This window comes from Spinacia oleracea, chromosome 3 (assembly GCF_020520425.1).
Source record: "Spinacia oleracea cultivar Varoflay chromosome 3, BTI_SOV_V1, whole genome shotgun sequence".
In the NCBI taxonomy this organism is placed as follows: Eukaryota; Viridiplantae; Streptophyta; class Magnoliopsida; order Caryophyllales; family Amaranthaceae; genus Spinacia; species Spinacia oleracea.
This window is the reverse complement of record NC_079489.1, coordinates 149982491-150003140: the sequence shown is the minus strand read 5'-3', so window position 1 is coordinate 150003140 and position 20650 is coordinate 149982491. Positions and strand designations below refer to the sequence as shown.

Genomic DNA, 20650 nt, shown 5'->3' with positions numbered 1-20650 from the left:
GAATGACTCTAAGCAAGACTCAGTGCCCAAAAACACTTGATGAGCGTAGACGAATGAATGGGATTCCATATGCATCATTGATTGGTTCAATAATGTATGCTATGATATGTACTCGCCCGGATGTTGCGTACGCACTCAGTGCTACGAGCAGATACCAGTCAGACCCAGGAGAGGCGCATTGGACTGCTGCCAAGAACATTCTGAAGTACCTGAAAAGGCACAAAGATGACTTCCTGGTCTATGGTGGAGATGATGAATTAATTGTTAAAGGCTATACGGACGCAAGTTTCCAAACCGACAAAGATGATTTCAGATCACAGTCTGGGTTTGTCTTCTGCCTCAACGGAGGAGCAGTAAGCTGGAAAAGTGCTAAGCAAAGCACCATTGCGGATTCTACAACTGAAGCGGAGTACATTGCTGCACATGAAGCAGCAAAGGAAGCTATATGGCTAAGGAAGTTCATAGGAGAACTTGGTGTAGTCCCCTCCATTAAAGGACCAATAGCCCTGTATTGTGATAATAACGGAGCTATTGCACAGGCAAAGGAGCCTAGACACCACCAGAGAGTCAAGCATGTACTTCGTAGATTTCACCTTCTACGAGAGTTCGTTGAAAGAAAAGAAGTCGAGATAAGCAAAATTGGAACTGATGACAACATATCAGATCCATTAACTAAACCTCTGCCGCAAGCGAAGCACAACTCGCACACTGCAGCTATGGGAATCAAGCATATTGGAGAATGGCTTTGATGTCTCTGTTTAATGTTTTAAAGTTTTAGAGTTTAAATCTTTGTAAAACATTATTGGTTAATCATTCACAATAAATGAAAGGAATTCATTTTTCCATTTAATTCGTGGTTTATTAAATGATGAGTCCCTTCAACTTGACGATATATTCAAGATAGACTGTCAGGACCAGTCCTGTGACTAAGAAATGTCTATCAAGTGAACTTGAATGTCAAAGGTTGAAAATGGTCCCTAATCGGAGTTTTCTATAAAATTGGACGCATAGAAAACGTTAGACGATTAGAATGCAAGATGACTAGTAGTTCTGTTTCTTGAACTATGTGGACATGGCAATGTCATAATCATTTGCATAGATGCTTACTTTGGGAAGACTAGTATCGGACAAGACCTATGAAACTTTACTGTAAGAGATGAAAGTCTGTCATAAGTAAATTTCATTAAATTATTAGACACTAAATCCTCAATACCTGAGTGATTTGAGATTACTTGTTTGAGAACTGGTTGCTTTGACGTTGACCAACCGTCGCACCGTAAAAGGAGGCTATAAAGGCAACGCTCAGGTAATCACCTATCAAACGAAGTCTAATCTCAAGATCGCAAGATTGGGATTGTCCTCCCATAAATCGGGATGAGATGCTTAAAAGTTGTACAAGGCCACTCGGAGAGCTAGAAACTGTGAAATGCATGGCCGTGCTCGGATGAATCATAGGCTATGATTATCTGTTTATTTGATCAGTTGAACTCTGAAACCGAGGAACACCTCTGGACATAATAAGGATGACAACTCTTACCTTATGTTCAAGAGCAAGCATCGAGCGACAAAGGAATTAGGAAATGCACACTTGTCCCTAAGGACAAGTGGGAGACTGAAGGAAATAATGCCCTTGGTCCAAGTATGCATTCTATGTTAAGTCTAATAAATGCGGTTCAGTATTAATTAACAAGTTAATAATTCAGTGAGATCAAGTGAGCTGAATGCCTAGCTAGAGGCCGCTTCAGTTCAAGTGGAATTAATGATATTAATCCACAGCTTACTCTTGACTGAACCCGTAGGGTCACACAAATAGTACGTAAACGGATCAAGTATTTAATGGCATTAAATACTCCATCTATGAATATTCGGAACCGACGGATCTTGGTTTCAGTGGGAGCTAAGATCGTCACAGGCAAGAAATGAATACTCCGGAAACGATGATATTGCCGGAAACGGAAATATGGATCGTATCGGAAATATGAATATTATCCAAGTCGTAGATGTTGCCGGAAACGGAAACATGGTACGTATCGGAAAATATTATTGGAAATGGAAATATTACCAGAATCGGAAATATTGCCGGAAACGGAAATATTGTCAGAATCGGAAATATTGCCGGAATCGGAAAATAATTCCGGAAACGGAAATATTAAATATTTGTTCGAAACGGAAATTAATTCCGGAATCGGAAATATTAAATATTGTTCGTATCGGAAATAGATTCCGGAAATGGAAATTTAATCGGAAGCGTATCGTACGAATTAGCATCGGACGAGGCCTGCCGGACGAAGGCCCAGCACGAAGCCAGGCCGTCGCCCAGCAAGCACGCACGCCACAAGCCCAACGCGCGCCAAGGCCACGGATGCGTGGGCCTTGCTGCGTGGGCTGCAGCTCGCACGCATGGGCAGTCCTTGTGGCTGCCGTGTGTGTGTGAGTTTGTGCTCATGCGTGATTCCTGAATCTGCAAGAGTCAGTATATGATTAAATGTCTATTACTAATTGGATAAATTAATTAAATAGAATTCATGTAGGATTCTAATTCCAATTAATTCGCATCCTACTAGGATTACGATTCCTTTTCCATAACTCTATAAATAAAGGCCTAGGGGTCATAATTTATATACAAGTTTCAAAGTATTCAAAAGTGAGTTTTTTGAGAGAAAATCAAACACACATCTTGCTCAAAAGTGCCGAAATTTTCTAGTACCTTAAGGGCGATTCTAGTTGGTCAATCTTAAGGCGGATCCGGACGTGCTGTGGACTATCTACGGAGGGACGACACTTGGAGTCCTAAAAGACTTGTTCTTGTTCGGTTCGGGCGCAGCTAGGGAGGGCACGCAACAAAGAGTATGCATCTAATTATGCTATATGATTATGTGTAAATAATATGTTTCCTGGGTTAATGGTTGTTTCCGCATGATCTATGTAAATGTCATATGTATCATAACCTCACATCTACAACTTGGAAAATATTTATTTTTCCGATACGATCCATATTTCCGTTTCCGGCAATATCATCGTTTCCGGAGTATTCATTTCTTGCTTTTGACGATCTCAGCTTCCACTGAAACCAAGATCAGTCGATTCCGAATATCCATAGATGGAGTATTTAATGCCATTAAATACTTGATCCGTTTACGTACTATTTGTGTGACCCTACGGGTTCAGTCAAGAGTAAGCTGTGGATTAATATCATTAATTCCACTTGAACTGAAGCGACCTCTAGCTAGGCATTCAGCTCACTTGATCTCACTGAATTATTAACTTGTTTAATTAATACTGAACCGCATTTATTAGACTTAACATTAAATGCATACTTGGACCCAAGGGCATTATTTCCTTCATGACGCTCAGGTAGTCACACGACACTCTCTAACCACTTACTTGGCTATTTTTCATGAATCTGAGTTGACCTTTCGTCATATGGGGATTTATCTTTGTGGGGATTGTTTTAGGACACATTCTATTCTCTCTAAATGTCGTCATGGTTCTGATTTTGCGGCCCCACTTGATGTTGGGGATGGTGTTGTTCAGTTTGTGCTCTATGGTCTTTCTAAACCGTCACTTGCTTCTGATGTTCATGTGGATACTGCGGTGAGAGAACAGGAATGTGGTTTTACTGTCACTCTCCTTGACAGATTGCTTTCTAAAGGACTTTGCACTTTTAAATCCATCCCTCCTAAATGTCGTTTGGGTTTTTCCCAGGTTTTGAAAGGCGCGCTTGATAGGGTTATTTGCAAGCCTGAAGACATCTCCTATTGGGTTAATCTTCTCGTGTTGCCTCAGTGTATCATTAATACCTTCAATCCGAGGAGTAATCGCGAGTGCTCATCTGCCGTTAGGCGGCAACGGCGGGAAGAGAGCATTGCTAATGCTATTCGTACTTGGAGTGAGCCGGGTGGTAGTATGCTTATTTTGCGGGAAACTTTGGCAGTTGGATCCCCTACTTTGATGGATGCTGATGCAGATCTTGATTTGGCATAGCGTAATATCAAGCAGTGTCGTAGGAAGATTTGTGATGGTCATTACACTGCCGCAGTTCGCGTTCTTTCTTCTTCTGGCGTTACGCCTTATAATGAGGCCACTCTTGAGGATTTACAGTCAAAACACCCTTCTTTTCCAGCTCCGTCCTTGCCTGATATTCCTGTAGATCACCATCATGTCATAGCTACTTCTGCTGTTGTTTTGGACCGGATTAGGAGTTTTCACGTGGCACATTGTGGGAGGGACAGTTTGCGAGCTCATCACCTTATGGATTGCTTGAGTGGTGCTGCTGTGGCGGTTTCTGATGAGTTACTTGACTCCATTTCTGGTGTGGTTAATCTCTTTTTAACTTGAAAATGTCCTATGGGTTTGGGAGAGTACATTGCTAGTGCTTCCCTCACACCTCTTGTCAAGCCCGGTGGTGGTATTCGTCCTATTCATGTGGGTACTGTTTGGCGACGTCTGGTTTCGAAGGTTGGTGCTGTTATGGTTGGTCCGTCTTTGGGGAGTTATTTTGATGGTCTTCAATTTGGTGTCGGTGTATCTGAGGGTGGTGAGACAATTCTTCACGCTGTGAACCGATTGATTGAAGATCGGGGTTCTGATGTGGGACTTTCTATGTCGTTGGTGGATTTTCAAAATGACTTCAATTTAGTTGATCGAGCGGCCATGTTACGTGAAGTTCGCCTTCGTTGTCCGGGAATTTCGCGATGGGTTGAATTCTGCTACCCTACTCTACTCCAGCCAGATTGTATTACGGGGATCACACATTATGTTCGTCTCAGGGGGTGTAGCAGGGTGATGTTAGGTTATGATACATATGACAAAACATAAATCATGCGGAAAACCTTAATGCCAGGAAACATATTATTTACACATAATCATTTAACATAATTTAGGTTGCAAGTGTTTGGCTGATTTTGGTCCAAAATCTTACCTTTTAATACTTCAATTGTGTGTATAAATCTGTGACCCTAGGCACCTATTTATAGTGTTATGGAAAAGGAATTATAATGCTATTAGAATACAAATTTATTTAATTAGAATCCTGCTAGAACTCCATTTAAACAAACTTTATCTATTAGGATTAGATTTAATCATATGACGAACCCCGGTAGCATTAGGATTCCTAGTAACACACACGAGTGGCGCACAAGCACCGCACGCAGGCCTTACGGCCCACGCAGAGCGCAAGGCCCAGCTCGTCGCTGTCTTTGATCCGCGCGCGCGCCCAAGGCCTTGGCTGGGCCTGGCCTTTGCGCTAGGCCTGGTCGAGCCTTGGCGTGTGTTTGTTGCGCTTTTGGCTTGCTGGGCGATGGCCCGGCTTCGTGATGGGCCTTCGTCTGGCAGGCCTCGTCCGATGCTAATTCGTACGATACGCTTCCGATTAAATTCTCGATTCCGGAATTTATTTCCGATACGAACAATATTTAATATTTCCGATTCCGGAATTAATTACCGTTTCGAACAAATATTTAATATTTCCGTTTCCGGAATTATTTTCCGATTTCGATAATATTTCCGATTCTGACAATATTTCCGTTTCCGGCAATATTTCCGATTCCGGCAATATTTCCATTTCCAATAATATTTTCCGATACGTACCATGTTTCCGTTTCCGGCAATATCTACGACTTGGATAATATTTATATTTCCGATACGATCCATATTTCCGTTTCCGGAAATATCATCGTTTCCGGAGTATTCAATTGCTTGCCTTTGACGATCTCAGCTCCCACTGAAACCAAGATCCGTCGATTCCGAATATCCATAGATGGAGTATTTAATGCCATTAAATACTTGATCCGTTTACGTACTATTTGTGTGACCCTACGGGTTCAGTCAAGAGTAAGCTGTGGATTAATATCATTAATTCCACTTGAACTGAAGCGGCCTCTAGCTAGGCATTCAGCTCACTTGATCTCACTGAATTTATTAACTTGTCAATTAATACTGAACCGCTTTTATTAGACTTAACATTATATGCATACTTGGACCAAGGGAATTATTTCCTTCAGTCTCCCACTTGTCCTTAGGGACAAGTGTGCATTTCCTAATTCCTTTGTCGCTCGATGCTTGCTCTTGAACATAAGGTAAGAGTTGTCATCCTTATTATGTCTAGAGGTGTTTCTCGGTTTCAGAGTTCAACTGATCAAATAAAATGATAATCATAGCCTATGATTCATCTGAGCACGGCCATGCATTTTACAGTTTCAGGTTCTCCGAGTGGCCTTGTACAACTTTTAGCATCTCATCCCGATTTATGGGAGGACAATCCCAATCTTGCGATCTTAAGATTCGATTTCGTTTGATAGGTGATTACCTGAGCGTTGCCTTTATAGCCTCCTATTACGGTGCGACGGTTGGTCAACGTCAAAGTAAGCAGTTCTCAAACAAGTAATCTCAAATCACTCAGGTATTGAGGATTTAGTGTCTAATAATTTTAATGAAATTTACTTATGACAGATTTTCATCTCTTACAGTAAAGTTTCATAGGTCTGTCTGATACTAGTCTTCCCAAAGTAAGTATCTATGCAAATGATTATGACATTGCCATGTCCACATAGTTCAAGAAACATAACTACTAGTCATCTTGCATTCTAGTCGTCTAATGTTTTCTATGCGTCCATCTTTATAGAAAACTCCGACCAGGAACCATTTTCAACTTTTGACATTCAAGTTCACTTGATAGACATTTCTTAGTCACAGGACTGGTCCTGACAGTCTATCTTGAATATTTCGTCAAATTGAAGGGACTCATCATTTAACACTAAACCAAGATTAAATGGAATATGAAAATACATTTCATATATGATAAATGTTCAACCCTAATGTTTTACAACCATGGGCCTCAAACCCATCTTTAAAACAGTTCATGGAATTCAAAGCTATGCTTGATTTCCAGTGCTACAATGTGAGTGTTTCTTATCACTTGTTGCATAGGTCTAGTTATCATGCTTTGCCAATCTTAATATCCTTTTCATCGAATGTTCTTCGAGATAGGATGATAAGATCTTTTGAGTATGTTTATTTTGTGATCTAGTCTTTCTTGCTACAATAGTGGTTCTACGCATTTTGCAATTAAGAACCATTAAGTCAACAGACATGTGATCTACCCAAGTTCAGTGAAGAGCTCTTTAACATAAACAACCCTGCTTTATTGCTTCTTAGGCAACAAGTACTTTTACTTCAACTGTATAGGTTGCTAGTGATGCTTTGGTTGGATTTACTTATCCAAGCAATTCACAGATATGTGGAAGACTTTCCAGCTGTATCTTAGAACATAGAAATTAATATTTAATTTCCCACGCAACAACTCATGGTCTCCAATCCATGTTGCCATTTCAAAACACGATGCTCTATAGCTCGTCCTTGCCAATGGTTAACTCCAAAGGGTCTTGCTTGATCCTTTGCCAGTGTTTATGCGTGTAGCATCAATATTTAGCATATCTTTATTTCCTTGAATCAAGAACTATTCTTATGTACCTTTTCAAGTACCATAAATTTTTCTTGATCTCAATCTAGTTGATCTTCACTTAGATTAATAGAGATTGGTATATGTTCGTTATGCTTAAAGCCATACGATACATTTTTGGCGATCCTCATATTATATCATACATGATAAATTCTTTTGCAGAATTATTCTCAATTGAATTCTATTCATGTAACTTTAGGTCATTCAATTTCAGCAGATACTGAATCCAACTAAATTCTTTGACATATAATATAGGTTTAAGAATCTCACTTGGATCCTTTGATGTTTAACTTAGTAAATGCTTATACATAGTTCAAACATTCATTACTTAGATTTATTCATATGGGTCGAATATCTCCAATGGAGTTTTTCATGTTTGATTTAGTAAATGCCATTACTTAATCTAAAACAATATCATAAGATCTTTGTAAATATATCTTAATACCCAGTATGCACTAAGTTTCGCCTTGGTCCGTCATTGATGAATAATTTCAAACCTAAGTTATTAGCATTTGAATGTTATTTCACAATAGAGAGATATGTGTGTGATTGTAGACACCTACTTTTGTCCCCATTCCCGAAAGGGAAGGTTCGATGATGAGAACATAAAATCTCCACTTGGCAACGCATCTCCTATAAAATAACGAATCTCAATCACCCTTTTCATTTCACCCGAACCTGCTATTTATAGAAACCTGCTAAAAATAGTAACTGTCGTAACGGGTAGTTGCTAAAACTGGAAAGACATAAAAGATGGAAACCTGTCAGAATTAGGTGTTGCACTCCAACATAAATCCTAAAAGAGATAGAATTTGCAAGAGGAATCCTATTCCTAGTATAATTCGAAAATAAGAGTTACGTATTAATTAAAATCCTAACGAACCTAGAGTTCGTAACGGGCCCAGACGCATTCCGTCATAAAATTAATACGCACTAAAAGACTCGGATAAGTCTCAAGGACTCCGTATTCCACGAGTCCAAATCTGACAAGGAAATACGGCCCAGACCCTATTTTCAACGCCTGGCTCTGGGCGCCAAAATCTTCGGCGCCCAGCCCTGGGCGCTGAAATTACCTGGGTACGTGTTCTCTCCTAATCTTCTTGGATTAGTGCTCTAAAATTCTATCTTTCCACGAACTCTTTTCTACAAATACAGCCCCAAATTCGACGTGAAACCAACACACACAATTCATATTCTGAGTATTGACTCCAACCCCTAAGCCTAAGCCTCACGCTGCGAAATTGATCCCGCGTTCTGTCGCAATCGATCCAAAAATCAAACAGAACGTATCCTGACCCTTGTAGCTGAAGAATTAAGCCCGGATACTGGAACCTTGCCCAGAAACTTGAGATTCGTTAAATAAAAGGAGAAATAGCAAATCCAAAGTGGTTAGTTTTCTGAGAACCGTGACGCACCTCTCAAGGGTGCGTCGTAATGTGTCCCTTTGCATGTTTTAATCGCTTTCATCGCCCTTTTATAAAACTGTTAAACTATTAATCTGATTGTTCTATCACGCCTAATAAAGATAATATCTTGGACAATTGAACTATAATGTTAGGTCCCTTAAATCAATCTAAACAAGATAATTACAATCGATCTAGTATTATGTGTTGCATATTGTTAAAATCAATTCAAATTAGTTTAATAGTTAACGCATGTCCCATCAATTATTTATGCTGAGCTAGTAAGGATATCCTGCCTCTGGAGTTATCGAAGAGCGAGTACTCCTCTCGGTAGTTACAGTCCCCCGAACCCTCAATCTCTGCCATGCGGGTGTACGTTGAGCGATCCCCACACCAGGGATCACAAGAGAACCTATGGCCGTCGTGGTCAAACATAATTGCACTCCCTTTATGTCACGATAACCGGGTTTTGTCAGTTTTTCTCATTGTCGTTAAAAACTGAATGGCGACTCCTATATTACTAGTCAATTGGGTGTAAACTCACAGGAAATCCAAATACACTTGATTTGACAAAAAGAAACGTCACGCCCACGAGGGACGAGGTCACGCATTAGCCTCGTGCTTTTTCGACCCCCTCACAGTGGCGACTCCACTGGGGATAGTGAAGGAAATACTCGTGCTCGTAGGTAATCAAAATAGCCGAAGGGTGAAATGATCCTACCCCGCGTTTATTTCCCCATCAAGTTGGCACGACCTGAAAATCAGCATATTAATGTGAACGGACAGAACCGCATAACGAATCTTGGCTCCCTTGGATGTTTCATCTCGGGAGTTGGGACTAAGGATACCCATCGCCAACCGGGGGGTGCATACGCTTCGAATGTTGTCCACTCGGCATTTTTCGCTAGTAGTACACCCGTCCCAAACCCAATCGCTCGCCCACTAGGTCCCTCTCATTGGTGCATGCCCCCTTGACTTACATCGTGATTGGCCTCTTGGGCGAAATTCGTCTGTTGAAGGCACTACCTCGACCGGGGCATGTGTTGGATCTGCGATAGAAGCGGTACCAAGCCGGCGCAAATATTACCCATAGAAGCCTATCATAAACTACATGACATATTATTTTTGCTTCATGTTGTAATGTTAGTTATGTGTAGCGAATTACGTGATTATGTTGTGACAGGCTAAATCGCACTCCTATCAAAGATAAACCTAACGTTCACCAACTAAAAATATAGCAAGGGAAGCAAGGATCGTATCCACAGGGAAACAATGTTCTTTCTACTATTAATCGGCAATTCTAGACTATTGGGAAACAAGAATATAGGTTGATTTGTATAATGAAACTAGGATGATAATAAAATAGGGAAAAATCAGGTATTAAAAGGTCTAGGGTACAGATTCACCGATGAACAACATTCCAGGATGACAACAATCGATAATAATCAATAAAACAGTTAATTAGACTAGCATGCTCTCTCGAATCGATACTAATCATAGACTTAGAATTAACGGGCTCTCGCTACGTATTAATCCCAATTCTACCTATTGAAACAAGCCTAAACATCAAATTGCATCTCTCGAATCTTAATTTGATATTGCGAAACTAATACAATCAAACCTGCGCAAATCTAATTGCAAAGTAGATAAGGGCAATCAATAGGAATTAACAGCTAAACCAACAATCAACAACAATTAATCATCCTTTCACATTCGTTCATGGATTCCCAAAACCCTAGAAAATCAACTACTCACACATATTAACAATAAGCAAAGCAATTGGCATGATTGAAAACATAATTAAAGCTTAAACAAAGAATTGAAATAAGGAATAATACCTAATTGAAGAACAATGGCAAATGAAAGCTTCGATTTTTGATTGAAAATAAACTAAGTGTTTAGAACAAATTTGAGAGAGAAAATTAAGCTTAGAGAAATAAAACTAAGTGTTTTAACACTAGGATATGAGATAATGAAGTCCCCCAACTAAATTAACAAAGGCTATATTTATAGTTTAGCCTAAAAACATAAGAAAAAAAACCGGAAAACAATAAAGAAGGACGCGCGCACAGCGCCTTGGGTTGTCGTCGCCCGGTCGGGCGGCTCTCCGCCCGACGGGCGTAAAGCTCGAAGTCCGCCCGACGGGCGCAGGGCTGCCCGACGGGCGTAGGGAGACTTTCTGAAAACCTTCTCCGCGCGCCCGGTCGGGCGGCTCTCGCCCGTCGGGCGGAGGGCGATTTCTTCTGCTGCTGCTTCTGTTGGGCGCCCGGTGGGCACCGGGCAAAACTCCGCCCGTCGGGCGCCCTCTGACGAACTGTTCCTCTGCTTGCTCGCCCGATGGGCGAGGGGCAATCCACCGGGCGGAGGGCTAAGTGATCCGCCCTTCGTCCACAACACCTAGTCTAACTTCCGGGGCTCGATCATGAACATCCAGGGCTCCCGTAAGTCGACAAAAGTCGTCCCGAACTCCCTCGGGATCCTGTAGTGGCCTAAATCATCAAGAAACGGGCCTAACAAGACCAATTTCTCACTAAGTATTCCTGAAACTCACGGCACACTCAAATACACAGATTAGTACTAAAATGGCTCCTAGGAGCTCATTTGACGCATGAAAGTACTAAGGGACGGGGGTGAAAATATTATATAAAACGCACATATCAAACTCCCCCAAGCTAGATCTTTGCTTGTCCCTAAGCAAAGAAATCATCGATGAACACAAAACCAACTTCACCCCAACATATTTCAAAATGAACACATGATCCAAGGTAAAATCTAACAAGTATGCATCAATGTCAACCAATCCGGTCCATTCAATTGCTAATACTCCTTAACAATCGTCACGCAAAGCGAATCACAAATGCACAATGGAATTCAAGACTAGTGCTCACACACTCGTCACTCATTTATGTGGCGGATAAAAGATGTACCCGTTCGCTCTCCTCCCAACATATAAGTGAACAATGCTCTCCCAAACTTACACACTCGTGTGTTTAGAAAAACATACACTCAACCTAGTAGTCGACTCGTAATGTGTCACGTCATAACTTGCATTGATAAACAACTACTTTCACATTAATACAACTCTATGCACAAAGGTCAGAAGGTCTTTCAAGCTTGTAATGATAGGCTTAGGTAAAGGTGCGGTAAATTTGGGTAAAACGTGAGCTTAAAGCCTTAGCTTTGGGGAGCTTAAATCCTAGCAAAACCATGGTCAACCACAAATGATGACCACAACCACAACTTCCCACTCAACACATGATGAAACAACAAACAAACCACACTATACTTTCTTGCCTTGATTTCACAATTGTAACCAATCACTCATGAAGATAAGAAATTGTAATACCGGAGTGACAAAAGCTTGATTCAATAACGATTTTTTTTTATTTAATTTTTTTTTTTTTTTTTTTCTTTCCTTTTTTTTTTTTTTTTTTTTTTTTTTTTTGCTCAATCTCATTTTTTTCTTTCTTTTGGAACCTTCACACAATTTTTTTATTCTCCTCATCTCATTCATTTCATTTTTTTCAACAACAATCATGATAAGAAGAACTTCCCTTTTCGATACTCAATATGCCCAAAATGTACAAAATGTATCACACTACAACTCCCTCACCTCACTACTATTAGCTCCCCCAAGCTAGGCTTGGGACTAGTAACCAATGGGGAATTTACGGGCTTGTAATGTGGTTAGTCACCGAATAAATGGCACAAGCACAACATGGGTAGAAAAAGAGGGAACAAACGTATCTAATCTCATCTGAAGGCTACCTAAATAGAAAAAATGCCTTCGTCCTTCACAATGTGCATGTATATGAGTCATAAAACACTACTAATAGTTGCAAATCAATACTCAAAATCAATGACACACCAGGAAGCTATCACATATCCTAACCAAGTCAACTAGTCAAGCACCAAGTCCACAAATAGTTAGTCGGAGTTGACTCATGTTAAGGCATCAAAGCAATCGAATATCCCATCATGGCTAACACATCTACATTGCCCATCATCACATACCAAGAATCAAAACAATTTTCGTTCAAGGGGCACAGGGAAGCATGATATTGTATTCATCGGAACGTATTTTTGTATTTTTTTTTTTTTTTTCGAAGCGATAAACTAATCTTAGAAAGCATTAAACACACCAAAGAAACACACAAAAATAAAGAAATACGAAATGAAAAGAAAAACATACCTAGTATATACAGGTAATGTGAACCCCCCCAAACCAAATCAGACAATGTCCTCATTGGCTCAGGGGTACCGAACCATCATCATCATCAACAACATCACTGGTGATCTTGGCCATCATCACCATCACCACCATCATTACCATGGCCACCGTGGCCGCTGCTGCCTGCTCCAAACCCCCCGTAGTGGGTGGGCGTGAAGGTGCCCATGGAACCGGGCGCTCCGTACCCCTCTGTGGGGTAAGTGAACCAGGAAGGGTGCTGATGATCTGGGGCAATGTAGCCCTGCCTGGCGTACTGATCATAGAAGGGGAACATAGTCCTCTGGTGATCCGCGGCAAACTCGTGGAAACCGAGCTCAAGTCTGCCTAGCCTCTCATGAATGGCCCCTAACTCCTCTGAAGACCCATGCTCCCCCTGTGGAGCCGGGCTACCTCTCTGTCCCGACCCCCTCTCTCTACGCCCTCCCCTCCTGTGGTGGGTGCGAGGCGCGGCCTTGGGATGTGGCTGGGGCTGGGCTAAGGGTGCTGCCTGCTCACCTACATATATGTAATGGGGCTGACCCCTAGTAAAACTGGTGAGCCTGGTGGTGTCCGGGAGAGTAAAGAGAGCGTTCCTTTGGAACATCCATAACATCTGACCGGGGAGAAGTCCCCCGTACTCAGAGTGCACCCTGTAAAGGCTCCCAAAATACTCAATATCCAATAGGTTGTTCCCCCGGACCGCAGCATGGTCCCTCTCAACAAAGTTTGCCACTGCTACGGCAATGTGGGTGATCAGACCACCCAAAGCAATATCGGTCGAGTAGCGGTGGGTGGCGGTAGTAAGCAGTTGCATGGCCAAGTGATGGGCCAAATTCATCCTGTAACTGTCATCACCATCTAACAAATACCCCCCGAGCACCTCCAACTCCGTGCTCCTTACATTCTCCTTTTGGTCTCTCCCAAAGATTGTGAAAGCCATAAATCTGAACCAAACAAAGGGGACGGGGTGTTGCACGCTAGAGGCGTGCAAATGTTGCATGCTACCGGGATTAAAATCCCCGGTCAATTTCCCCCATACTTCACTATTGTTATGCCCCTCCCCGGGGAACCTGTTATACTCCACATTCAAACCAAAAATAGCACCAAAATCCTTGATAGACAAATCATAATCATTATTGAACAATCTAAAAGAAACTCTAGAGACATCTTTGTAACCATTCTTTCGGACATTAAACGAGCTAAGGAATTCAAGAGTAAGATCCCTAAATGTCAACCTAGTCATGGAAAACATATGTTTCATGCCCACCCCATGAAATAATCTCCTAACATCCCTCTCAATACCCATATCATTTAAAGTTTTCTGACAAATAAATCGAGTAGGGACTACCTTCCGTAGCTTGAGGTGTGCAATGCGGGTTTGTTGCTCCTCACTAGCGAGAATCATGTTCGGGAAAGCCGAATCCGGTGCAAATTGAGGTGGTGGTGGTGGACGGCTTGTGGAAGCCTCCTCTTGTCTCCTTGTTGCTCCCGTGCAAGTTCTTTTCGGCCTTGAACCCATTGTTGAAGGTGATTTTGAGTTCTCAAAATTTTTGGTGAAATTGGGTTTTTTGTAGAGAGTGAGGAAGAAGGAAAATTGGTTGGTGGAGGTTGAAGAAGATGTGATGAGGATGATTTTGGTGTGTAGCTTGATGAATTTGAGTGAGAGATGAGGGAGATATGGAGAGTTGAAGTTCTTAGGGTTTGGGGTTTAATGGAGTTTGAGAGAGAATGAAGAAGATGATTGAGATGTGAAGTGAAAAAGAATAGAGGAGACTCGTGCGTTTTAATCCGCAATTTCTCCTCTCGCCCGACGGGCCAACGCCCGCCCGACGTGCGAACAGCTCGTAAGCCGCCCGACGGGCACAGGTCCGCCCGTCGGGCGGAGGGCGATACCTGACCATTTGACAATTTTTTTCTCCGCGCGCCCGGTCGGGCGGCTATCGCCCGTCGGGCGTATGGCGACACTTCCAAAACTCTGCACACGCGCCCGGTCGGGCGCTCCTCGCCCGTCGGGCGTATGGCGACACTTCCAGCAGCTCCGTAGTGAGCCGCCCGTCGAGCGCTTGTCTGCCCGTCGGGCGTACAGAGACTTTCTGATTCTTTCTCCGCGCGCCCGGTCGGGCGGCTCTCGCCCGTCGGGCGGTTGGCGATTCTTGCTCCCACGGATTTTTCCTATCTTTTCGTGCTTTAGAAGCTGAACATGTACATCATTAAACACCCAAGGACCGTAAAATGCTCTCTCCTCACCACTCATGAACAAAGAAACTAGACTACAAAACACACAAAACAAAACTAAACTATTGAAAGCAATGAAATACGGGTTGCCTCCCGCAAAGCGCTGGTTTATTCATAGGTCCTGCTCGACCTTGTTACCTTGAATATGCCGTCTATGAGGCGGAGGGGTTGAGGTGAAGGACCTCAACCACTCCTACGGTAGCCCCATCATGGTACAACTTCAGACGTTGCCCGTTAACCTTGAATCGTTCACCATTCTCATTCTCTACTTCAATAGACCCAAATTTGCTTACCATAGTCACGGTGAACGGCCCAGACCACCTAGACTTAAGTTTTCCAGGAAATAACTTAAGCCTAGAGTTAAAAAGTAGAACCTTGTCGCCCACCGCGAACTCTCTATGCAAAATGTGATTGTCGTGCCACTTCTTGGTCTTTTCCTTGTAAATCCGGGCACTATCATAGGCTTGTAGTCGGAATTCATCGAGCTCACCCAATTGAAGTAACCGCTTCTCACCGGCTAGCTTTGCATCCATGTTGAGCTGTTTGATTGCCCAATAAGCCTTGTACTCCATTTCTACTGGTAAGTGACACGCCTTGCCATACACCAACCGATACGAGGAGGTACCAATAGGTGTCTTAAAGGCGGTTCTGTATGCCCATAGAGTGTCATCTAGCTTATCGCTCCAATCCTTCCTAGACTTCGCCACCACTTTTTCAAGGATAGATTTGATCTCTCGATTGGAGACCTCAACTTGACCACTCGTCTGAGGGTGGTAGGCTAGTCCAGTGCGGTGATAAACTCCATACTTGCGCAGGAGCGCATCCAGATGCTTCTCATGGAAGTGTGATCCTCCATCACTGATCAAAGCGCGCGGAACCCCAAATCTAGGAAAAATGATCTTCTTGAACAGGGAGATGACTGTCTTAGCATCGTTAGTAGGTGAGGCAACGGCTTCCACCCACTTTGACATATAATCTACAGCAACAAGGATATACAAGTTACCCTTGGACGATGGGAATGGTCCCATATAATCAATTCCCCATACATCAAAAATCTCAACCTCAAGGATTCCGTTCTGTGGCATCTCATACCTCCTCGAAATAGTGCCGGCCCTCTGGCACGCATCACAAGCCATAATAAAAGCCTGTGCATCCTTGAACATAGTAGGCCAGTAAAAACCACATTGTGACAACTTAGCGTTTGTTTTAGACGGTCCATGGTGACCACCATAAGGTGAAGAATGACACCTACTGATAACACCTTGAACTTCCCATTCTGGAATACAACGCTTGTACAACCCTTCAGCAGTCTCACGAAACAAATAAGGGTCGTCCCAAAAGTAGAATCGGACATCATGTAGGAATTTCTTCTTCTGTTGGTATGACAGATCGGCTGGAAGAATTCTTCCTACAATGTAGTTAGCAAAATCTGCGAACCACGGTGACTGACTGGCAAGTGCAAGTAAATGATCATCCGGGAATGAATCATCAATCGGTGTAGATCCCTTACCATCGTCATACCTCAATCTAGACAAGTGATCTGCAACCACATTCTCAGCCCCTTTCTTGTCGCGGATCTCTAGATCGAACTCCTGTAGCAATAGTATCCATCGAATAAGCCTAGGCTTGGCTTCCTTCTTAGAGAGCAGGTACTTAAGGGCCGCATGATCAGTATAGACTATCACCTTGGATCCAATCAGATAGGTGCGGAATTTATCCAAGGCATAGACTATAGCTAGAAGCTCCTTCTCAGTAGTTGCATAATTAACTTGAGCTTCATCCAAGGTCTTACTTGCATAATAGATGGCATGTAAAACCTTCTCCTTTCTTTGACCCAGCACTGCCCCAACTGCATAATCACTTGCATCACACATTATCTCAAACGGAATATCCCATTCGGGAGAACGGATGATGGGAGCCGAAATCAGTGCCTGTTTAATCCTGTCAAAGGCCTCAAGACAAGCATCAGTAAACACAAACGGGGCATCCTTGAGAAGGAGCTGGGTAAGTGGTTTAACAATTTTAGAGAAATCCTTGATAAAGCGGCGATAAAACCCCGCATGACCAAGAAAACTTCTAACACCCTTCACATTAACTGGAGGGGGTAATTGTTCAATCACTTGCACCTTAGCTCGATCCACCTGAATGCCCTTATCAGATATCAAATGTCCCAAAACCACCCCTTCAGTAACCATGAAATGACACTTTTCCCAGTTCAAGACTAAATTGCACTCTTCACATCTTTTCAAAACTTTAGTCAGATTTAGCAAGCAAGAATCAAAAGAAGTACCATAGACGCTAAAATCATCCATAAACACTTCCATGATAGACTCAATAAAATCAGAAAAAATACTAATCATGCAATGTTGGAAAGTAGCAGGCGCATTACACAGACCAAAAGGCATCCTACGATATGCAAAGGTACCATAGGGGCAGGTGAAGGTGGTCTTTTCCTGGTCGTCTGGATGTATGGGAATTTGAAAGAAACCAGAATAACCATCCAGATAACAGAAAAACTTGTGACAGGCTAGCCTTTCTAACATTTGATCAATGAAGGGAAGGGGAAAATGGTCCTTTTTAGTAGCAACATTAAGACGCCTATAATCAATGCACATGCGCCAACCTGTGACTACCCTAGTTGGTATCAACTCATTTTTTTCATTTCTCACCACAGTTGTCCCCCCTTTCTTAGGCACTACCTGAACAGGACTCACCCACTTAGAATCAGACACAGCATACACTATACCCGCATCAAGCAATTTCATAACTTCAGCTTTTACAACATCTTGCATGACAGGGTTCAAACGACGCTGGGGTTGAATGCATGGTTTATGATTTTCATCTAGATGTATCCTATGCATACAAAAGTCAGGGCTAATACCCTTTAAATCATCAATACTGTACCCAATGGCCTTTTTGTGCCTTTTCAACACAATAAGAAGTTGGGATAACTGGCCTGCATCAAGTGCAGTACTGACAATCACAGGGCAAAGTTGTTCATTATCTAAAAACGCATACTTAAGGTTAGCAGGAAGAGGTTTAAGTTCGGGTTTCTTTACCTCTTTAACAGAACAAACCGGCCAAACTAACCTCTTCAATTTGGTGCTCTCCGGCTCAGATTCTCCACCATTAAGAGCCAACTCCAGAGCATCCACTTCAGCACTCCAAGAACTGCTATCACCTGCAGAAGACTCACAACAAAGCACTGCCTCCAAAGGGTCTCTTTCGAGAACTTGGGAGACGTTATCACAAGTAATAAAATCGACTACATCTATGCGATAGCATTGTTCTTCCTCTAGCATGGGACTTTTTAAGGCACTATTCAGATTAAAAGTCACCTTATCATCCCCAACCGACAATGTCAATTTCCCACTTTTAACATCAATTACCGCCCCCGCCGTATGAAGGAAGGGTCTACCTAAGATTATGGGAATTTGAGAATCCTCCTGCATGTCTAATACTACAAAATCCACAGGTATATAGAATTTACCTACTCTAACAGGGACGTCCTCTAAAACACCTAAGGGGTATTTGACAGAACGGTCGGCCATTTGTAGAGTGATATTGGTAACCTTAAGCTCACCCATATTCAGTTTAGTACAGACAGACAAAGGCATGACAGACACACTAGCACCTAGATCACATAAAGCCTTATCAATAAATACGGTGCCAATGTTACATGGGATGGAAAAACTCCCGGGGTCCTTAAGTTTAGGTGGAGACTTGTTTTGCAAATAAGCACTACATTCCTCAGTGAAAGCTACAGTCTCTACCTCACAAAAAGCACGTTTTCTGGTCAAAATATCTTTCATGAATTTAGCATACGCAGGAACTTGTAAAATTAATTCAGTAAAAGGAACCGTTACCTGCAAATTTTTGACCACTTCCAAGAATCTGCCAAACTGCTTGTCTAGCTTATTCTTGAGTTGTCGGTTTGGGAAGGGGAGTGCAACAGGTGGTACTTGTATATCCGCCCCCTTCTTAACCGCAGTTGTAGCCTCATTCTCATTGACTACCTTTTCAGCTGGTTCCTTCTCACCCATATCTATCTTCGGGATTTCCTCACTGACCAGATCACTAGCAGACACCCCGGAATCAACCTCAACCGGCATAGAAGGACCATCATAATCCCTACCACTCCTCAATGTAATTGCATTAGCAGACTCCCTATTTTCGGGCTGTGAAGGAAGTTGGCCTGGTGGCCTCCCTGCAATAGTAGTAGCCATCTGTGCCAACTGTGTATCAATGATCTTGTTATGAGCAGTAAGAGCATCGATTTTTGCATCCTTTTCACTTAGAGATTTTTGCATTTGTAGCATCATGTTTCTCATCTCTACTAGCATAGGGTCAGGCTGTGTGGCTTGAGGTTGTGGTTGTGGGGGTGATGTGTGTTGTCTAGAGAACCCAGGTGGCCCACTAGACTGTTGGTTGTAGTTGTTTCGGGGTTGGTAAGATTGTTGGTGTGGAGGTTGATATGGTTGTGGTGGTGGATGTTGAACTTGGTGAGGGTTTTGGATGTTGTTGCTCCTGTAGGAAAGCAGAGGGTTATTTTTGTAGCCCTCATTGTAAGAGTTGGAGAATGGGTTGTTTTGTTTGTAGGATTGAAAAGCATTACATTGTTCAATAGAGCTTCGACATTCCTGTGCATAATGACCAGACATTCCACAACTTTCACAAACAGTAGTAGGTTGGGCACTCATAGCAGCTACACTAACAGGTTGGGCAGATTGAGCATTGGCCGCTTGCATATTATCGAATTTATAATGTAAAGCAGTCAATTGGGCAGTTAATTGTTCAATAGAATTTAAATCATGCTTACCACCCCTGTTAGATAGACCTCTAGGATTTCCATACTGGGCATTGTGAATGGCTATCTCCTCAATCACCTCCATAGCTCTAGGCACCTCAAGTTGCATGAACCTCCCACTGGCAGCTGAATCCAACAAACATCTAGACTCATTGCCCAGACCATTATAAAACTGCTGAATCAAGAACCAATCTTCCAAACCATGGTGCGGGCATTCTCTTTGCAAATCCTTGAATCTCTCCCAAACCTCGAACAAACTCTCATCCGCTTGTTGTGAGATACCTAATATCTGACTCCTCAGACGAGCCGTTTTCTCAGGTGGAAAATATTTAACATAAAAAGCAAGAGCCAAGGATTCCCAATTATTGATTTTCAAAGCCGCCCGATTCAACCCATTAATCCACAGTTTAGCTTTCCAACTCAAATAGAACGGGAAAAGTATCTCTATAGTCTGCTCCGGAGTCAATCCCTTTTGCTTGATGGTGGAGCAATATTGGATAAAGGACTGAATGTGAAGATTCGGATCTTCACCTGGT

At 42.4% G+C, this 20650-nt stretch overlaps 1 non-coding gene across 1 annotated transcript; it reads left to right on the top strand.

Annotated features, from left to right (window-relative positions):
• Window positions 1-20311: 20311 nt before the first annotated feature.
• Window positions 20312-20418, top strand: LOC130470902 (small nucleolar RNA R71). Its single transcript, XR_008931618.1, has one exon. It is a non-coding gene; the product is annotated as a small nucleolar RNA R71 (small nucleolar RNA).
• The last annotated feature ends 232 nt before the right edge of the window (window positions 20419-20650 follow it).